The following is a 21,145-nucleotide window of genomic DNA, read 5'->3' on the forward strand; positions in this document are numbered from 1 at the left end:
AGAGCACTCACTGGAGCACTCGCTGAGAGGTTGAACCAGCTGCCCATCCTGGAACAGCTGAGTGAGGTTGGCCAACAGCGGGCTATAGCCTAGCTGAAAATGGGTCACAAGAGTGCAGAACGAACTATACTCCTGTGATCCATAGAAGTATGGCCAAAAAAACCTTGACCTTTTAAGGTATATGCAATGTACAGCACAGCATACATATTGCAGTAGTTAGGGTTATGTAGCATACGTTGCACAGTCCTGATTGCAATACGGTTTGTGTTGTATTGGATGGATGCCCCCTGATGAATTGATTTACTAGCAATGTTTTTTGTTTTTTTTTGGCACACTTGTCAGGTAGCTTTAGTGCTGATTCTGGTCAAGATGGCTGGATGCTTTCATCCATGTCAAGGAAAGTTGAGTCCAAGGTTGAAGCTTAAAGGGTTACCCCAACACTTCATATTCCTGATATGCGCCTGCTGTATCATGTACTTGTATGAAAGTCTTCTGTTCGTATTGCTTCCTTTGTGTGAAATCCCTGGCATTCCTGCCAGTCCCCTTGCTTTCCTATTAAAAACTGACCACACTAAGCAGTAGCGCACATTGTGGTTAGTTCTAACTGTGTTGGGAACTCTGTGTGCTCTCCTTCAATGATCAGACTTGTCCCTGACACACTCCCTCTACACAGCCATTCAGTGGCAAGCTCAGTGTGCTGCTTCTCCTCCCCCCTGGCTCTTAGGCAGCGGAGAACAGAGAATGTGACCATTTTATAAAAAAAAGGAATAAAGGTATTTGTTTTTCATACCAATACAACGTTTCGACTTTTCTATTTTAAACTCAATGGATTGTTTTACAAGGTGATGGTTTTTAATCACTTTAAAGTGCATCTAAACCCAAAAACCAAATGTAATTTTTCCTTCTACCAGTCCTAAGGCCTCATTCACACAGCATTCTATATCGTACTACATCCATGCAGGTCCATGTTTATCTGCACAGGGATGCACAAGTGTTCTGTGAATCTCCATGCAGACGGTTCCATTGATGTCTGTTGGGACACTGACATAGTTTTCCTGTCCCAATATGACGTTGGTGTAAGTGTTTTCCTAAACTCACACTGCTTGCGTTTGGGGAAATGAACCTGCATCCATACAGATGCCATATTGGGATACGGCAGCTTTGGCCATTCAACTGCTGTGCCTCATTTGACAATGCCGCTGCCTGCACAACTTAAACAAAACCCTGGCAGATATTGTGGCTGCATTTTTGTTTTTCCGCCTTATTTCACCTGGTGGTTCAGCCAATTTAATTGTACTTCTGTCTCGGTCTGATTCATGGTTTCTGACAGACTTTAAATGAGGTATGGTTAGCCAATAAAATACCAAAAGTATATGCAAAATGGATTTCTTGCAAGTTGTCATGCGTGTAAAGCACAACGGCATTAGTAGCAGACTGGTAGAGTATACATACAATATAAAAAAACAATCCACACACATAAAATTGCATATAGCATCAGTGTACAAACATCAAAATTGTATACACGCATCGGTGGTACCCGACGCATTTCACGAGACCATGCTAGTTTTTGAGAGGTAGATGCTTAACTGTAGGTGATGTTGAGGTGACACCAGACCTTTCAAAATGTTCTTATCAAATTTGGGTGGAAGACGCCCATTTAGCCAAACCTGGTCTGCTGCCACCCATTAGCCATTATTTATACACACATTGACATATCTTCACTATGTGGCCATATCTAAATATTGGCAGGGGGTGATTTTTAGGTTGGCCCCGCCATCATTCGCTGTTCCTGGATGGTGGAGGTGTCCCACGATCTAGCTAGGGAGCTGCAATATGTGACAGGGAGGTCTTCTGATCACCTGCTGTCCCTTCCCGTCTGGAGCAGTGGTGCTGCATACACATTGTTGGATCAGGAATAAAGTTGGTTAAGTGTTTATGGAAGGGGAGAGGTGATTAAGGGGCACAACGAACAATGAGTTTTTATTTTTATTTTTTTTAATACAGGGAATGCATTAAGCTAAAAAATCGACTTCAGAATCACCTTAAAGTAGTTGTAAAGGCTGACTGTTTTTTACTTTGCATTCTAAGCATGAAGGTAAAAAACCTTCAGTATGCAGCTGCCATAACCCCGGTATTTAAAAAAAAAAAAACGGTGGTCCTCTTACAGATAAGTGGTCTCAGTGGATTCTCAGAGATGGCTTTTAACAGGGAGGGGCACCCCCTCCCGCTTACCGGAGACGTCGGTAGTGGTGGAGACTTCAGTGTCCACTCCCCTCACTGCCTGGATGCAGAGTGAGGGAAAGATGGCCCCCGCTCAGCTCCATAGCATTGGACGGGGGCAGCGATGTTGAACGTCACTTCCGCCCAATGCTCTTAAAGGGATTTTTTTCTTTTTTTTTTAAATTGCATTTTAGTGTAAATATGAGATCTGGGGTCTTTTTGACCCCACATCTCCTGTATTGTTTTTTTCTTTAAAAGTACAGAGTAAAAAAAAAAGCCCTCTCCTGCCAAGCACACACGCTGAAGCGAACGCATAGGTAAGTCGCATCCGCTTATGAAAACGGTGTTGAAACCACACATGTGAGGTATTGCCTTGATCGCAACAGCAATAATTCTAGCACTAGACCTCCTCTATAACTCTAAACATGTAACCTGTAGAAATTTTTAAACGTCGCCTAGGGAGATTTTTTTATCTTTCATAGGGCTAACTTTACAGTTTTATTTTTTAAGTAAAGAAAAGTGTGCTTGTAAGACCGCTGCACAAATACGGTGTGACATAAAGCATTTTATTCTTTAGGGCTTTCTTGTAGGGCTTTTAAACAATGAGTCTGGAAAATAGGCCTGGTCCTTAAAGAGGAAGTAAACCCTGATGGGTTTACTTCCTCTCTCATTCCCTGCAAAGGCAAAGCATAATGGACTACTATGCATCGCATAGTAGTCCATTATGTGTCACTTACCTGACACAGGAGCCAGCGATGTCACCGCTGTCCCCTGTAGTCTGGCACATCCATCTTCTCTGTGGAGTCTCGCAGCTCCGCCGCTGTCATTCGGCGAAGCCGCGATGACGTCACTCCCGCGCATGCGCACGGGAGCCGACACGCGCAGCATCTTTGTCATTGACGATGCTGCGCTCAGTGCGCCTGCGCGCCACTGTCTACAGCACATGCGCCGTAGCCAGCGGTGCCTGTCTTCGGGCAAATATCTCCTAAACCGTATAGGTTTAGGAGATATTTCTTGGACCTACAGGTAAGCCTTAATCTAGGCTTACCTGTAGGTCAAAGTGTGTTGTAAGGGTTTACAACCACTTTAAGTGGTTAAACAAAAAATAAATGTGTTTTAAGTTGGCTCTTTATATACTTGTTCAGGGCTAGTTACTCAAAGTCCTGAAACGATGCAGATTTTTTGCACAATAGAAAGTTAAAGCGGGATTCCACCCTAAAGTGGAACCTCCGCTGATCGGATCCCTCCCCCCCTCCGGTGTCACAATTGACACCTTTCAGGGGGGAGGGGGGTGGAGATACCTGTCAAAGACAGGTATTTACACCCACTTCCGGGCATAGACTCCCATGGGAGTCTACGCCATTTCCTGTCCTGCCGCGCTGTCTGCTGGGACACACACGGGTCCCAGTGACGGCGCGGAGATTTCCTATTGCGCTGCGCGAGTCGCGCATGCGCAGTAGGGAACCGGGAAGTGAAGCCGATTCGCTTCCCTTCCTGATTCCCTCACCTAGAATGGTGGCGGCAGCAGCCGAGGGCCGAGCGATCGATCGACCTCGGCTGCCGGCATCGCTGGACGCCGGGACAGGTGAGTGTCCATTTATTAAAAGTCAGCAGCTGTAGTATTTATAGCTGCTGGCTTTTAATATTTTTTTTTTTTTGGTGGAATCCCTCTTTAATAGCGGCAGCCTCTATGTTCTTGTAAGTGAAAAATGTAGATTACCAGTTCCCAGATGTGGAAGTTACGTTTTGTGTGTTTTTTTAAATTTAGGACTTGTATACCTATAATAGGTATTGCCATTCACTTCTGAGTAAGTCTTTCACTGTTAACTCTAAACTTATGCACTGCAAAGGCTTTTAAACTGTTGCTTGTGGGCAATTTTGGGTACAAAACGATTTGCCATTTCACAGGCGCTTGACATTATTGGTATCTATTCAATGCAACCTTATCTCTTATTTTACCAAAAAAAGGTAATGTATTTGTGTGCACTAAAACTAACTTTAGTGTATTTCTTACAGAAAATGTGGGTTTGATAAGCTTATGTACAAATTTAATTTGTCATAAAATGCAACTACCGTATATACTCGAGTATAGGCCGACCCGAATATAAGCCGAGGCCCCCAATTTACCCCCCAAAAAACTGGCAAACTTATTGACTCGTGTATAAGCCGAGGGTAAGACATGCCTGTCCATCCCTGTGTGTGTGTCCGTCCATCCCTGTGTGTCCGTCCATCCCTGTGTGTCCGTCCATCCCTGTGTGTCCGTCCATCCCTGTGTGTCCGTCCATCCCTGTGTGTCCGTCCATCCCTGTGTGTCCGTCCATCCATCCCTGTGTGTGTCCATCCATCCATCCATCCCTGTGTGTGTGTGTGTCTCCATCCATCCATCCATCCATCCCTGTGTGTGTGTGTGTCTCCATCCATCCATCCATCCATCCCTGTGTGTGTGTGTATCCATCCGTGTGTGTGTGTGTGTGTGTGTCCAGCCTACCTGTGTCCCGAGCCTTTGTCCCGAGCCTCCGTCCCGTGCCGAGCCTCCTTGCCTCGCCGCCGTGCCTTGCCTCCGTCCCGTCCCGTCCCGTCCCGTGCCGTGCCGTGCCTTGCCTTGCCTCCGTCCCGTGCCCTCTTCGTTCGTCGGCGCCTCGGCGGCCATTGTAAAATTCAAAAGCTGCGCCGCCGCCTTCGCCTGTGATAGGCGGAACACTGAATTTCCCAGCAGCCTGTGTTCCGCCTATCACGTACATCGTATCATCCTCGTCCGTAGTACGAGGATGATACGATGTCCGTGATAGGCGGAACACAGGCTGCTGGGAAATTCAGTGTTCCGCCTATCACAGGCGAAGGCGGAGCCGGAGGCGCGGCTTTTGAACTATAGAATGGCCGCTGTCTGTCTGCTCGACACGCTGATCGAGCGGGCAGACAGCGATGACTCGAGTATAAGCCGAGGGGGGCACTTTCAGCCTCAAAAAAGAGGCTGAAAATCTCGGCTTATACTCGAGTATATACGGTACTCTCATTGTATTCCCCAGCATCTCTTTTAAAAATAAATGTTTTGGGGGTTTTCACTAATCTTTAAGCCTAACATGCATTTTAATAGGCAAGAAATGCAAAAAAATGGCCCTAGCAGAAAAAGGGTTAAAAGAAAATCTTAAATTATTGATCTCAGTCATTAAGACTTATCACAGGCTTATAAGATTTCAGAAATTAGTAACTGAAGTTATATAAATGTTAAGGCGAAAGTTAACCCTTCCATAAAACCGTTTCATATACGGCCCATGCTGGAAATTCAACACTCTCTCATTGGTTGTGCTGTCAAACCATCCAATGGCTGGTATCATAACTGATCACATGTGCAGCATCATGGTAGTTGTAAATTAAACAGAGGCAAAGATGGCAGCTTCCTTGGCTGAAAACGATAGGAGGGTTTACTTGGAATTTAAATGATTGGGTCATCTTGCATATAGATGAGTCTACTTTTACTATTTCAAAGCTGCACAAGTTTCCATGGAAATTATTAACACTTGTTATTTCAGTAAACAAGCAATAGGCTGCTGTAGGGTTACACTGTACATATAATGTCAAGATCATTTTATTTGCTTTCCTTTTTGATACTAGAAGAGCAAGAAAAATTCCCTACAATAGTAAGAAGTTTGCATATATTGTAAGCATATGCCAAGCTAGAAAAGCACATATTGAGCTCACCTGGCCTTTAAATATTGATGAGATTAGTTAAGGCCTAAAAGGGTGATTGCAATTGCTGCAATTGCTACAATTGCTACTTGGCTAGAAGTGTAATATTTTTTATTTTTTTTGCCTTATTTAAAATAAGCTATGGTACTAAAAATAAAAATCACCCTAGGCGACGCTTTGAGTTTAAAAGCTTTTAAAGGTTTTGTTAAGAGTTACACAGATGGTCTGGCCCTGGAATTTTGCTATCGCAAGGCATGAACGCTATCCCTTGTTATAGTATGGACCTGTAACAGATAATCTGAGGTCTCAGACCCCATATCTTTCCTTTAAGTGTCCAAAAGGCCTAACTGGTAACTTTTTGCGCTCTGTCTATGCACTGGCAACATTCCTGTCAGAATCCTCAGGTATTTTTGCACTGTAACCAATTGCTTTCAGTAATTCAACAGACCAAAAGCCAGCCAGAAGGGCTAGAAAGATTAGAGAGGTCATGATCACATGAATCTTAGAAGATTCTGTCATGTTGCCTTTTTTCTTTTTCCCTCCCCCTTCTGGGAGTCCACATAGGACTGCATGTTTACTGTTCAGTTGCAAACACACCTTTCCATTTTGGTGGTTTTCCCTAGTGAGTGTTTTTTTTTTTTTTTTAATCAAACTTGTATAAATGCATTGAAATGCCAGCTGATGAACGCATTGAATGTTGACAGACACACATTAAAAAGTGTGTGTGTTTTTTTTTTTTTTTTGGTTCACATGTGGCTCTCTTCTCACAGATCCTCGAGAGGAAAGTCAGTCAACATGTCTCCTCTCTGATCCTCCACGCTCACTGGAGCGCTGAGCTATAGAGGGGCGGGGAGAGGCCGTCTCAGCAGCTCGCTGAGACTGCCATCAATCAAGGCAGCTCGCGGATCCTGACTTGGAAGTCGGGATGATGCGGTACCTGGACTGATTCCAGTGACGTCAGCGGAGAGCAGACTTCAGACCGATCTCCACTGAAAACGGGTTAGAGGTGCAAAATGAATTGCACTCCTGTGACCCGTAGGAGAAGCCCAGGCTAAAAAGCTCAGACTTGACTTCTCCTTTAACATGCATTTTGATGCTTTTCCATTTATTGCATTGAAAGGCAACTGGCAAAAATGCAGAGCTTTTAGGTCCTCTTTAAATAAGGACGATAGGGCAGTGGTGTACTATAATACCTAACACATACTCGGATGTTTGTTTTCTGCCATTTAGGGCTTGTTTGTCTAATGCAAAATAAATGTCTCCAGGGGTTCTTGGTATTTCTGAGTCCTTGCCACAGCCCTCTTCCAACCTGTCCTAGATTGTGGGCACTCCCTTTTTGGAGTTCCTTCACTGCTGCAGCTTGCACATCTCTGACAGACTTAGGCCCCATTCACACCTGAGCGTTTTGTAGCTTGAAGCCTAACACTGGAGGGTAAAAAATCAATTCTCAATTATTCTCTATGGTTCACATCTCTGCTCCAAAACGCCTGAAGCTCAAACAAGTTCTGGAGCTTTTTTTTTTTTTTTTTTAGGCAGATTTGGGCATTTTTCAGCTTTTTACATTGGTAACCCTTTTGACCTGTACAAAACTCATCAAAATGGTGGTAAAATTGCGCCACTTTCTGCCTAAAAACGATACGCCCAGGTGTGAATGGGGCCTTACAGCTTTGTAATATTTGTTACAAATAATCCTGTAACCGTGCTGTCCAAACAGTGAGACTCCATTCACACAGGGGCAACACGACTTGTAGGCGACTTGAGTGAGGCAACTTGTACACGACTTGAGTTAAGATCACAGCGCGACTTGGGACGACTTCAACACGACTTGTGATGACTTCAACCTGACTTGGGACGACTTACAAGTCGCCCCAGGCCAGGCGACTTTTGCCGTGGCCAAGCAGAGAATGAGCTCAAGGGGGAACTCCACGCCAAATTTCTGAAAAAAATTTGGCGTGGGTTCCCCCTCCGAGAGAATACCAGGCCCTTAGGTCTGGTATGGATTCCAAGGGGAACCCCCTACGCCGAAAAAACGGCGTGGGGGTCCCCCCCCAGATCCACACCAGACCCTTATCCGAGCACGCTACCCGGCCGGCCAGGAAAGGGGGTGGGGACGAGCGGGCGCCCCCCCCCCCCCTCCTGAGCCGTACCAGGCCGCGTGCCCTCAACATGGGGGGGTGCCTTGGGGAGGGGGGGCGTGCGGCCCCCCCACCCCAAAGCACCTTGTCCCCATGTCGATGAGGACAAGGGCCTCTTCCCGACAACCCTGGCCGTTGGTTGTCGGGGTCTGCGGGCGGGGGGCTTATCGGAATCCGGGAGCCCCCTTTAATAAGGGGGCCCCCGGATACCGGCCCCCCACCCTATGTGAATGAGTATGGGGTACAATGTACCCCTACCCATTCACCTGTGAAAAAAAGTACAAAAAAAAACACAACACAGGGAAAAAATATTTTATTGCACAGCTCCGGGGGTCTTCCGTCTTCGGGGGTCTTCTCGCCGGACTCCTCCGCTATCTTCTTGTAGCTCTTTTGCTAGCGGAGGAGTCCGGCTTTCTTCCGCGCCGCCGGCCTCTTCTCTCGACTTCGGGGGTCTTGTCCCCCTCTTCGGTTCTTCTGCCGGGCCACCGCGCCTTCTTATAGCTCTTTTACAGGCGGTGGCCCGGTCTTCTGTCGCCGCCGCCGCCTTTCGTTCTTCTCCTTCTTCTTCTCCTGGAGATGTTGACTCGACGAGCTCTCCGGCCGCAATGCCAGGGACGCGCTGAGCTGCCACTTATATAGGGACAATGGGGCGGTGTCACATGGGTTGATGTCACATGGGTTGGTCACATGGGTTGATGTCACATGGTAAGGGGGCGGGGTCACCATGTGACATCAACCCATGTGACACCGCCCCATTGTCCCTATATAAGTGGCAGCGGAGCGCGTCCCTGGCATTGTGGCCGGAGAGCTCGTCGAGTCAACATCTCCAGGAGAAGAAGGAGAAGAACGGAAGGCGACGGCGGCGGCGACAGAAGACCGGGCCACCGCCTGTAAAAGAGCTATAAGAAGGCGCGGTGGCCCGGCAGAAGAACCGAAGAGGGGGACAAGACCCCCGAAGTCGGGAGAAGAGGCCGGCGGCGAGGAAGAAAGCCGGACTCCTCCGCTAGCAAAAGAGCTACAAGAAGATAGCGGAGGAGTCTGGCGAGAAGACCCCCGCAGACGGAAGACCCCCGGAGCTGTGCAATAAAATATTTTAACCCTGTGTTGTGTTTTTTTTTGTATTTTATTTCACAGGTGAATGGGTAGGGGTACATTGTACCCCATACTCATTCACATAGGGTGGGGGGCCGGTATCCGGGGGCCCCCTTATTAAAGGGGGCTCGCGGATTCCGATAAGCCCCCCGCCCGCAGACCCCGACAACCAACGGCCAGGGTTGTCGGGAAGAGGCCCTTGTCCTCATCAACATGGGGACAAGGTGCTTTGGGGTGGTGGGGCGCACGCACCCCCCCCATGTTGAGGGCACGCGGCCTGGTACGGCTCAGGAGGGGGGGGGGCGCCCGCTCGTCCCCACCCCCTTTCCTGGCCGGCCGGGTAGCGTGCTCGGATAAGGGTCTGGTGTGGATCTGGGGGGGACCCCCACGCCGTTTTTTCGGCGTAGGGGGTTCCCCTTGGAATCCATACCAGACCTAAGGGCCTGGTATGCTCTCGGAGGGGGAACCCACGCCAAATTTTTTTCAGAAATTTGGCGTGGAGTTCCCTCTTGAGAGCTGATAATTCTGTCAGAGTCGCCTCCGTATAGACGGAGATCCGACTTGGAGGCGATCTCCATTGAAATCAATGGGTACCGGTCGTCTACAAGTCGGATAGAAGTAGTACAGGAACCTTTTCTGAAGTCGGAGCGACTTCAGTAGTGTGCATTAAGACGGCTCTCATTCACTTACATTGCTTTTTAAATGTTGTCCGACCTGAGGCGACTAGGGGCGACCTGAAGTCGGATCAGGAGTTGCCCCTGTGTGAATGGACTCTCAGTGAAAGAAGTGTCCTGGATGTAACTTCCCCCTTTCAGCGCTTTAATTCTGTTCATGTGAAGTGACATAACACAGCCACAGGGCTAAAGCCCTTTATACATGTACCAAAAGACAGCCAATTCAGCAGGAACCAGACTACTTTCAGTACATGTATACCACTGTCTGTTCGACAGAAGTCGGTCTTGCTGGAAAATCAGCATACCATTAGCGCTTTCAGCAAATGGCTGCAAGCGTTGGTCCGTGTATTTTGGCGGGGAGGGGAATGATAGCGCAGCGGGGGAAGACTCCCCCCCCCCCCCCCCCCCCCCCCCAAATCGCACGTCATTGTGTTGATGTGGGGATGTCTTTGTTTTTTTTTTGTTCAACCAGCCGCTGGTTGCAAATATATACCCAGCTTAATTCAGGATTAAGAGGCTTCCCATCCTGACCACACTGATAGGTGTGGCTAACACTGTATTTAAAGCGGAACTGTTAACTTTGTATAGTAAAACATTTTTGTTTTCTGCCAGCAAATACCTTATACAGCCCACTTCCTGTTTCTTGTCTGGTAATAAGTCTAGGCTTATGACATCCTGCTCAGCGCGCTCTCTAGCTCTCATGAGTTTTCCAGCAAGGGAGGGGGTGAGTCATAAGAGGGCCAGCGGGAGCTGCAGAACTGGAGGCATGCCTCTGTCTAAATCCAGCAACTGAACAGGCAACAGCTTCAGCTGCCCACAGTTAAAATGAATGCAACCAGACTCAGTGGAAGGAGATTTCTACAGCATGTTTTGGCAAGTACAGAATCGTAGTATATATAAAATATGCAAAGTGGTTTGAGGGAACCTTTAGAATGGCAAATTGTGAGAAGACTGCAGTTATTCTTTAATATCTAACATTAATTGGATGCACTCTCTTTAAATACCCACATCCATAACAAAATGCAATTCGATGAATCCAAAATCAATAAATCAACAATGCATGTGCCACAAATGTTATGCAAAAGTCTGATCAAGAATTATATTAAAAAAATGTGCAATAAAGTGACATGCTATAAATAACTACAAATGTGCATCGATTAAGTTCCTCATGGAATATCCAAAATTCATTAATCCAGTGGATCCCCAGCAGGCTCTTGGCAGCCATTTTTGGTGTACCATAACCAGTCATGTGAGCGCATAGCCTGCTAACCAGAGGTTAAAGTGATATTAAAGTTTTTTTTTTTTTTTGCGCAGCCTCATCAGTACCCAAACTTTTTCTAAATTTTCGATTTTTTTTATTTTTTTTATTTTGCAAAAATGAAAACCGCAGAAGTGATCAGATACCACAAAAATAACATTTTGTTTGGGTACAGTGTAGCATGACCACGCAATTGTCATTTAAACAGTGCTGAAAGCGGAAAATTGGCTTGGGCAGGAAGGTGGAGTGGAGGGGGAGTGCCCTATATTAAAGTGGTTAAATAACATGTTATACTTACTGGCTCTGTGTAATGGTTTTGCACAGAGCAGCCTCGATCCTCCTCTTAGGCCCCCTGCTGATGCTCCTGGACCCTCCCTCCTGCCATGTTGCTCAGGGGGCTCCCAAACAGGCTTCACGCACACACAGCCACACCTAGGTCTCGCCCTCTCCCTCTCCTGATTGGCTGCTGTCAGTCGGTCAGTGAGCCAATGAGGAGTGAGTGCCCCTGAAGAGACGAGGCTCTCATGCACATTGCTGGATCGAGATGGGACTTAGTTAAATATCGGGGGCGCTGCTGCACAAGGTTTTTTTTTTTATAATGCACGAAGGTAAAAAAACTTGAGCCTTTAGAACCACTTTAAGGCCACATAGTACATGCCACACATTGCTTGATAAAATTGTATGGGCAACCAGCACACAATCCAGACAGGCTTCACTGAGTTTAATCCATCTTTTGAAGGCTCCATACCATCGTGCACCTGAATTACTGGTCCTGCATTTTCATACAGCAGCCACGCTCGCAGATAGGCACATAGAAAATACAAAGAGCTCTATATTGCGTTACTAAATATACTTACATTTATTTAAAAGATTATGCACTGGCAAAGTACAGTATATAGTCAGCATTTACTTATTCAGTATAGAACTTGCGCGCTACTCCGGACTGTGGTTGTGCACGATGAGGTCACTGCCTATGCTACGCTGATGAATTTCACTCACCTGCATCCTCAGTGGATAGTGGAACACTGTATTTAACATTGTACAAGTTTGGAAATCTAAAACATTTAATAAAGGGTTAACAAATATGAATGTAATCCATTAATTGAATAATGTATCATACTCCCATTGATGCTGGCCATTGAATGTTACATATTGTGACAGTGCCATTTCTCTTGCATCGTAGATGTGATTATTGGTATATTTGGATTTAGTATGTGTGTGCATGGTACAGCTTGCAATGTCTTTATCATTTTATTTTTATTTTTTCTGAGTGCACCATTAGTAGGCCTTGTCCCTGTACAACTGCCAAAATCATGTTCTTCCTTACCACCCTATGATCTGTTCTGCCTCTATCTTTGCAGACACCCATCTTCCTTAGTCTCTAAACTTAAAATTGCAGTCACATACAGGCTTTCTCCTTTTAAACAGCGTTAGGCAGAGAGCAAAGAAATGGAGCAGGTAGTGTCAAATACAATATAACCCACTCTTCCTGACAGCCACTGTAAGGGCTAATTCATACCAGCAACTGCATTACAAAAAGTGACTTGACCCCCTCTGCCATTGCTGCTGCTGTGACTGTGATCCTGCTGGGCTCTGGTTAAAAAAAAAAAATGCTGGGCTCCCTGCACAGCCCAGAACCCCCTGTGACCTCTGGCACCCCTCTCTCCCAGCCGACAGCAGGGGAAAGGGCAGGCTGTGTAGGGGTAGAAGTGACTGGTGCCCAGTGAAAGGATCCAGTGACGGGCAGTGCGAACAGATAACTTCCATCCCCCTGCACAACTTACATTCTCCTCAGCCCGATGATTTCCCCCCAACCCCTCTACCGTGGTTGTGCAAGGGAGAAATATGTAGATGCCCATTAGGTGGATCAGTAGATGACATGTCATATTTACTGATCATCTGCCTGTTTTGAATGAACAGCAGGTGAGTGTTGATCACCTGGTGTTCATTTATAAATGACATAGTAAACATGGTCATTCATGTTTACTATGCCTCTTTGTGAATGAACTTGAAGTGCTCTATGTACAGCACCTCTGTCCAATGTGTGAGCTAGGGCTGCAGTAGAGAAGAGACTGAAGTCTGTAATTCCCTTAGTATTAACCTCAAAACATTGTGCTGTGCCTCCCGAGTATGGGAGTATATATACCACGTTTGTGAGACTTTCATTGGTGGACATTGTATCTTGTGTATCGCACAAATCAACCAGCTGTGTCAAAAACAATGTTCTGTAATGGTCACCCCCATATCGCTCTCACCCCCCCTACCCCCCCCCCAGGGCTTTTTTATTCTCAGAATAGGTGCAGGAACTCCCCCCTTCTGAGTTCCCCCTTGTCTATGCACCCTACTCTCCTCTGAGCACTGTCCCTTGGTCCCACCCACCTCCCAGTACTGCCCCAAGTATAATTTTGTGGTGCTAAATAATTTGTATGGAAATGTGCTCTTATCTAATAACAAGAAAAGCAGTAAATAGATCCTCTGGAGCCAGCAACAATAGATCCCCCAGTAACAGAACCCACTCCAGCAACAAAAGATCCTTCTCACAATAGACTCTCCCTAACAATGGACCCCATCCCAGCAACAATAGGATCCCACCCTAGCAACAATAGATCGCTAATACAACAATAGACTCCCCTAGCAACAATAGACCTCACCACAGCAATAGACACCCCCAGCAGCACTAGACAAAACACACACCAACACTGGACCACCCACAATAAAATACCACCTCCAGCAACATTAGACCCTCCAGCGGCAACAATAGATCTCCCAGCAGTCAGCATCAATAGACCTTCTCCCTCAATAATAGTTTCCTACCAGCAACATAAGACACCCCCCCCCCAGCAACAATAGACCCTCACACAAAAACAGATCACCAGTGACAATAGATTTATTAGCAGCCAGCATCAATAGACCCTCCAGCACACCCCTTACATTTAGTGCTGGAGGTGCATTCCCGCTGAAAATAAAATCAATATCTATAGATATAATATAGATATAAAATAAATATATATATATTGTGAGGTCAGGGAATGTAGTGTAGCGCCACCTATATCAGTCCCAGCTCCTATAAGTCCAGCAAGGCTAGCCTACTGGTACATGACTTACCTGGTGTCTTGCAGGAACGTAGTCAGTGGGCTGGTTTCAATGGGTCTGTTCATGCTACAAGCAGAAACAGGGTCAATAAATAGGCCAGAGTTAGTGCAGGCAGAAGGAAGAGGCAACACTAACTGGTGTGGCGGTGATCAGGGACACTGTAACTGGTGTGGTTGTAATTATGGACACTGCAAGTAAGTGGCAGTGATTAGGGGCACTGTGAGTGGACAGCAGTGATTAGAGACACCAACTGGCAGTCTGATCTGGTTGCATTGTAATGTTGTGGCGGTGACATACAGTGATATCAGAGCAGTCCGCCATTGTACATGATTACTGCCACAGTGGTACATGTGGTACTGCAGGTGCTCTGGTCACAGTATTTACAGAAAAAAAAGTTTCACTTTTTTTTTTTTTTTTTTTTTTTTTTTTTTATATAGTCATCAGAGCAGTGCAATGTCACAATAGTGACACTCAGTGTCTCAGATTTTTTTTTTTTTTTAACATTGATTGTTTATTAGTGTTGATCACTGTATAAGCATGTTTACTACTATGATCAGGGCAGCTGTGATTGGCCTTGGTACCATGTGATTGCTTTGACCAATCAGAAATCACACAGTAGTAGGCAAGGCATCATGACGGACAGCCTTGTTTACTACAGTAACTGGTCACATTGTACTAGTGCCACTCACCGTGACCTTGTACCATGATCTGCTGTATCTGGGGGGCACAGCAGTCAGATTGTGCCACTGCAAGCTTCTGGGAGGATGGTACAAGTATGTCATCCTGGAACCAGAGAGCACCTGCCCGGCCAATGTACATAAATGGAAATGGTCAGGGTCAGGTTTACCGCAGTCAAATAATTAATGAGCAATAAAGGACTAAATACAGGTCCATACACTGTATTAGTTTCTTTAATGAAACCATATTGGAAAATGCATGCATGATCTCCTCTTTTCTAGAGCACCCTGAATCCCTGAAAACCTAACACTTTTGGCTCTCTTCCCTGTGCCTCACTTGTGAATTGTATGGCCACATATCAGTAGTGGGCCAGTAAAGAGGTGCAAAGGGACGTGGGCCAGGGCTTGTTGGCTTATTAGGGGATCTTGGTTCTCTAGAGATGAAAACAAATGATTACACAGTACTTTCCCACTCATTTGTTTCTTTGCCGTCTCAGTTCATCCAAAACTGTTAGATTGATCACTGGCTTGTCTTACAGGGATTCAATGGGTAGACTCCCCTCAAATATATGTATTCCTTCTCCTCTGCAGTATTTATAGTGCAAAGTAAAAGCCATCAGCAAGACCTAGGCCCCTGCAGACATCCGTGTGTCACTGCAGATATGTTATAGAGAAGGTTAAAGAGTGGTATTAACCACTTGCCGACCAGGCTTTTTCTGGTAAAAAGAAAATCACGTATAACCCCCAAACATAATTTTTTTTATTTTTTATTTTTTTTAAGCAGAGACCCTAGGAAATGGCAATTGTTGCAATTTTTTATGTCACATGTATGCTCTCCATAGGCAGTGCTTTAAACACCCTTACAAGATTACCTGTTTAGCGTTACAGAGGAGGTCTAGCGCAAGCACTATTGCTCTCGCTCGAACATTCCTGGCAATACCTCAGGTGTTTGAATATCGTTTACATATGCACGCGTGACTTATGTGATTGCTTCTGTGCACGATCACGGAGGTATGGAGGCACTTTAAAATTTTTTTTTTTTTTTTTTTGATACACTGTACCTTTTTCAATTTTTATTCCTCAATCATTTTTATTTTTATTCCTATTACAAGGAATGTAAACATCACTTGTAATAGAAATGAAGATGACAGGTCCTCTTTATGGAGAGATCTGAGGGTCAAAAAGACCCCAAATCTCTTCTATACCTTTTTATGCTGGGTTTAAATATGCAGCACCTTACAGCAGAAGTCCAGTGCATCCCGGTTCACTGATTTAAGTCTTATTTCAGCCTTGGCTGAATTCGGACCTCAGACCAAAAGACGCACAGGGATCCTGTTGCAAATTGCATTGGAGCCGCTGTGGATATATGTAAATCGGCTCCATAGAGAGCCAGTCACAATCTCCTGCTGTGACGAAATTCACACTTGTGTGAACCCAGCCTTAAAAACAAAAGGAAAAAAAAAAACACACTAAGGTAACAGTTCATGAGACTGCTTACATAGTCTGGTTGAAAAAAGCAACCAGTAAAGGGATATATATATATATATATATATATATATATATATATATATATATATATATGTATATATGTATGTATATATGCGATCCCATGCCCACAAATAAACACCAGCAAAGCATGTTCCAATTTGCCCCAGCAGGGGGAAAAAAAATCACTTCCTGTTCCTCCTCTTCCTGTAGGTAGGGCTTTGTATTTTTAAAATATGAGGTACCCAACAAGTTTACTTTTAAAGCCAAAGTAAAAAAAAAAAAGTATGAGCATTGAAATGCAAGTTGAGAAAAGGTTAGCAACTGTTAAGAATGTTTTAATGTTTAGCTAGGATTGTTCTTGCAAATGGTTGGAAGTTTTAGTACGTATTTAAAGATCAATACAGAAAGATTGGTTACTTTTGTGCAGCCCTAAAAAGTTATCATTGGCAAGGTACCATAAGTCTGTTCTCACATGCTCAGGTAAAATATATCTTGGCCATAAAACTCGGGGTAGTGAAAGCTGGAAACCCCAGTTTTAAATATTATATTATATCATTGCCCTACTCTAAGGAATTAAGAAATTACAGCTTTCATATATTTATGTAGTATTTTATTTTTACAGTAGTTAATGTGAGAACAGCATTGATACGGTGAATCCAAATATTTCCTCCTAAATCAACTTGCTAAATTTGGAATTTCTATCCTAATAAAACATGAAAACAAAGATACAGTAGGAATAAATACCCTGTAGGTGTCACTGTTTCTGCTGCAGCTTATTAGTTTGCCTCATGTTTCCTATAGTCACTGACTGAAGCAGTGACATATTTTGGGTACATGTAGGTAAAGCAGTTCACGAGTTCAAAAAACCTAAATTCCTCATTTTATTTGCATTCGCAAAAGACTTGCATCTCTGCTGAGTATAGTCATCATAGTAACCTGGAGATACCAGCCAGGCTCTAGTATTTTCTCTATTACAGCATAAAACCTGCATGACCACCAGACATGCTATACTTGATGACAAAGGACTGGTGTTGGTGAGAAAACAAACTGTAAATATCCACTCTGGATCATTGGCATCGATGGCAAAAATATTTAGGCTCCTGTGAATCCACCAGGTCATTTTCAGCTCTTTGCTTGGGATTTCCAAACTAAGAACAGGAACTGGCAGAGGGAATGGATTTTTTGTTTGCTTCATCTGCTGATACTGTATGCTGACCAAATTAATTGCAGTCCTCTGTCTGCTAATCCCTTATCCTGCCTTCTTCACTGTAATGTGGTGCACACACCCAGAACTATGAGTCATGTCTGTCTCATCCTTTTAACACCAATCTGTATACAGCCTTTTCTTTCTGCTTTCCTACTAAATTAGTTGACTCTGTGGGGCTGCTTCGTTCGGAAAAAAGTTACAGCGTTGCCCACGACTATCGGATGGCAACTCTATTCCTTCCATGCAGCAAAAAAAAAGTCTGGAATCTGATTGCTATAGACATCACAACTTATCTCACTTTTTTTTTTTGTATTAAGCAGGCCTAATCTTTTAAATTCACATATGCATGATGAGACTTCACTTATTATATTTATTTTTTTCTTCTTCAATCTACAGATCAGGCCCTTCCCTCCACTGAAGCCAGAAGAAATGCCGTGGGATTCCCCTCTGAGCAAGCACCAGCTACACCATGAGTGCGCTCCCTGTCTCTTCTACCTGAGCTCTGGAACCTCATCCCCTCCAGTTCCTCCCCTAAGAAGAAATTTGTGTTTGTTTTTTAACTTTTTTTGTTTTATTTTGTTTTATCTTCACAAAACCAGCAAAAATTGTACATAAGAATTTTTTTTAAATGTATCAAAATGTAAAAAAACTAAAAACAAAAAAAAAAAAATTATGCGGAGATGGGGAGTATGTGAGGGGTGAGGTAGGGACCGTGGGAGGGTGGAAAGTTTGTTGTTCCCATGTGAGCAGAGCAGCCTAAAAAAGGCAAGGGCCGCTTCTGTTAAGGAAAGGGTTAAAGGATCCATTCCCTTTCCCTCACATACCCCTAATCCTGCACAACCACCCTCCCTGCCCCCCCCCCCCCCCCCTAAAAAAAATTACCGGCTGCACTGAACTTGCGTATGTTAAAGCCCTACCACCACCACCCTTGGCGGTTAAAACTATTTATTGTAAATAAGGATTTCTCATAAATTGTGTATTGTCCAAAACTGGCTTTGTGTTTTCAATGTGTGAATGGCTAGATATGGTTTGCTGTATATCGTGTATTATGTGGTGTGTTTGAGCTTAGTTTATTGAATTTGTAGTCCTTTTTTATTTTCTTGTATAGCGTGGTAATCCAAGGTGACAGTGATCATGACATGTTTTTTGCTGGTCTTTGTATCTTTTCTTTTATCAACAGCCATATGTATTTCCTCTCCTCTTCCCTTCCTGTCCTTCCCCTTTTCTGAAATGTGTATTTCAACCCCCCCCCCCCCCACACACACACACGCCCACCTCCGTCTTTTATCTCTCATCATTGCTTGTCCCTTATCTCCCACTAACACGTTCTTGCTTCCTTTTATGATATTGTTTATCATCTTTATTCCATCATTTATGCTGCCATAATGCTCGTGCCTCTCCCTGTCATGTCTTCAGAATTCCTTTCTAAGCTGCATATACAGTAACATTTCTACCTTCAAATTTGCCTCGCTTTTTTTGATATTGAAGTCCTCATTCACTTCCCGTCACATTACATATCGCTTTTTATTGCACAACAGTCCAATATAGTCACATAGGTATACATAGGCTTTTGTAGAGCACCCAAGGCCCTGCCTGCTAGAGCAGCACACCCTCATATGGCCTTGAGAGTTTATTGAATCCTGTGAGCAGTTCTTCCCCAGTGTACACCCACACTTGATTGTTTGTTTAAGAAACGTGTAAAACCTCAGAAAAAGATTGAATGCAATGTACATGATTTCCATTGCAAAAGAGCCAAACAAAGGTGTACACTTTTGCAGTGTAGTTCATAGGGTTCTAAAACTAAAGGCAGAGGATGAGTGGGTGATATACTCCAATTCCGATTCCTGGCTGCTCTTCATGCTGGAAGTGGAAAGTATGGATCACTGACTCAAAGGCTGAACACCTACCTTTAGCAATATCTCTACAGGAGACTATTCAATGATTTACTATGCTATTAGCATAAAATGGCTGTAAAGTCGGAAGTTTTTTTTAATCTTAATGCATTCTATGCATTAAGATAAAAAAAAAATAAAGCCTGAGTGCAACAGCCACCCTCAGCCCCCCTAATACTTATCAGAGCCCCATCTCTGGCGATGTCCACGAGTGTCTCAGCCATCCAGGACTCTCCTCCTGATTGGCTGAGACACAGCAGTGGTGCCATTGGCTCCCGCTGCTCTCAATTAGCCAATCAGGAGAGAGGAAGCAGGCCAAATGTGGGTGGCAGGCTCCCTGTCTGACACGGGCAGCTGTGATTCGGCTCAGGTGTCCCCATAGCAAGCTGCTTGCTGTGGGGGCACTCAACAGAAGGGAGGGGCCAGGAGAGCCAAAGTGGAACCCGTGAAGAGGATCTGTGCTGTGGAAAAGGCCTGTGCAAAACCAGTACACAGAGCAGGTAAGTTTTTGTTATTTTTAGAGGGGGAAAAAGAGGCTTTACAATCCCTTTAAGTTGACCGAAATGTAATCAATAGGTGGCCCTGTAGACACCACTCCACCCTCGAAAAATCGAAGAAGCCAGTCAAACACCATGTGGGTATTCTGATAGCTGGAGGTGCCAGCTGCCAGAGTACAATAGCTGCAGCAGAAGATTTATCCATCCATGCTGTTTAGTTTGAATGTTGAATTGTGTTAAATATTTTTATTTTATTTTTTCAGGGAAATAAAATCTATTGGCATATGGCCAGCCTCATTAAGCCCAGCAAAATTGTGCACATCATGGACCAGTTACACTTCCAAACATGCCTTCGACTGGATTTACTGAAAATTAGAAGTAGAATTAAAGGCAAAACCTTTTTCTTTTTGGATAACGTAAGGGAGGGCTACAATCCCCCTTTTAGTATTTTTTGCCATCTGTGCCCCAGTTGCAAGATTTCCTTTCACTTCCTGCCCCTGGTGAGAAATCAAAATATTTGTCTTTTAACTTTCACTCTCGGGGTATAATAGCAAACAAGACAGAGTGATTGTCCCCAATGGGTCACAGGCAGCAATAAAAACCTGATGGGTGTTTTGATCGTTGCCCCTCCATCAAAAAAAAAAAAAAATATTGGCTCTTATACAGGATTTATCTAGTGCCAACAGTTTGCACAGCGCTTTAGTTATTCTCTAGTTATACTTTAAAGCCGAGCTCCATGTTTACTATAACCACTTGCTTACTGGGCACTTAAACTCCACTCCTGCCCAGACAAATTTTCAGCTTTCAGCACTCATTGTATGACAATTGCGTGGTCATGTAACACTGAAATTTTTATCTCTTTATTTTTTATTTTTTCCCCCACAATTTTTTTTAATTTTTTTTTGTATTTGATCACCTCTGGGTTTTTTGTTGAAAAAAGACCAATAATTTGGAAAACAAAACAGTTTTATGTTTTGTTATAAAGTTTTGCAAACATAATTTTTCTCCTTCATTGATGTACGCTGATGAAGCTGCACTGATGGGCACTAATATGCGGTACTAAGGTGACACTGATAGCAGCAATGGTAGATTACACTAATGAGGCACTGATTGGCATCACTGGTGGGGATCGATAGGTGGCACTGATGACTGGTGGGCACCGATTGGCACTGGCAGGAGGTACTGGTTGGCACAGATGAGGCTATGCCTTTCTCTTCGGGACAGA

At 44.5% G+C, this 21,145-nt stretch overlaps 1 protein-coding gene across 2 annotated transcripts in view; it reads left to right on the forward strand.

Annotated features, from left to right (window-relative positions):
- The window catches only part of AHDC1 (AT-hook DNA binding motif containing 1), a 144,848-nt gene extending 126,453 nt beyond the window's left edge, over positions 1-18,395 (forward strand). For both annotated transcript variants that reach the window (XM_077481014.1, XM_077481015.1), the window contains exon 5: positions 17,928-18,395. The gene's annotated coding sequence lies outside the window, so the exon portion shown is untranslated. The remainder of the gene's footprint in view (positions 1-17,927) is intronic.
- Positions 18,396-21,145: the final 2,750 nt, after the last annotated feature.

The sequence above is a fragment of the Lithobates pipiens genome, unplaced genomic scaffold (assembly GCF_037356315.1).
Source record: "Lithobates pipiens isolate NorthernLeopardFrog02 unplaced genomic scaffold, aLitPip1_a1.2 Scaffold_16, whole genome shotgun sequence".
In the NCBI taxonomy this organism is placed as follows: domain Eukaryota; kingdom Metazoa; phylum Chordata; class Amphibia; order Anura; family Ranidae; genus Lithobates; species Lithobates pipiens.